General features: G+C 33.9%; 1 protein-coding gene across 1 annotated transcript in view; it reads left to right on the top strand.

Moving 5' to 3' along the window:
* The window catches only part of LOC107739685 (tensin-1-like), a 207344-nt gene that overhangs the window by 134219 nt on the left and 72390 nt on the right, over positions 1–735 (top strand). The window lies entirely within an intron of this gene.

Genomic DNA, 735 nt, shown 5'->3' with positions numbered 1-735 from the left:
TGCTGTGGGGCTGTTTTTCAGCGGCAGGGACTGAGGGACTCGTCAGAGTAGAAGGAACACTCAGTGCAGCAAAATATAGAGATAGCCATAATGAAAACCCAGTCCAGAGCGACTTATTTCAGTTTTTTATTTTTAATAAATTTACGAAGTTGTGACAGTTCTGTTTTTGCTTTGTCATTATGGTGTATGGAGTGTAGATTGATGTGGGGTACAAAAAGTAATTTAAAGCAGTTTAACATAAGGCAGCAACATAACAAAATGTGAAAAAAATGAAGGGGTATGAATACTTTCGCAAGGCACTGTATACAATCTCCAGGGATAAGTTATGATGTCCTAATAGGGCTTCTCGCCCACATATAGTATATTATATAAATAATGGCTCGGTTATCTTGAGTGATAGTTTGCTATAGATACAGGCAGTAAAGGAGGCACTGAAAAACAAATCCTTGTTACCATATTTTCTCATTCAGTTCTATTAGGAAAATTAAGAATATATCCAACGGAATAGGCTATTTAGAAAGAAAAAGAATCTGTCACATCAAATAAAAGAAAAAAAGGCAATATTAGTAAAAGAAGCTAAAATAAATTCACCAATACATGGTGACTCTTTTGTAAGTGCAAAAATCACACAAACATGTTAAGGATTGTTTATCTTTCCAAAAATAGCTATATATATATATATATATATATATATTAGGGCTGCACGATAAATCGCATGCGATATTTAACGCGCAT

The sequence above is a fragment of the Sinocyclocheilus rhinocerous genome, unplaced genomic scaffold (genome assembly GCF_001515625.1).
Source record: "Sinocyclocheilus rhinocerous isolate Xijiao unplaced genomic scaffold, SAMN03320098_v1.1 scaffold1482, whole genome shotgun sequence".
In the NCBI taxonomy this organism is placed as follows: Eukaryota; Metazoa; Chordata; class Actinopteri; order Cypriniformes; family Cyprinidae; genus Sinocyclocheilus; species Sinocyclocheilus rhinocerous.
The sequence above is the reverse complement of the archived record's forward strand: the minus strand, read 5'-3'. Positions and strand labels throughout refer to the sequence as shown.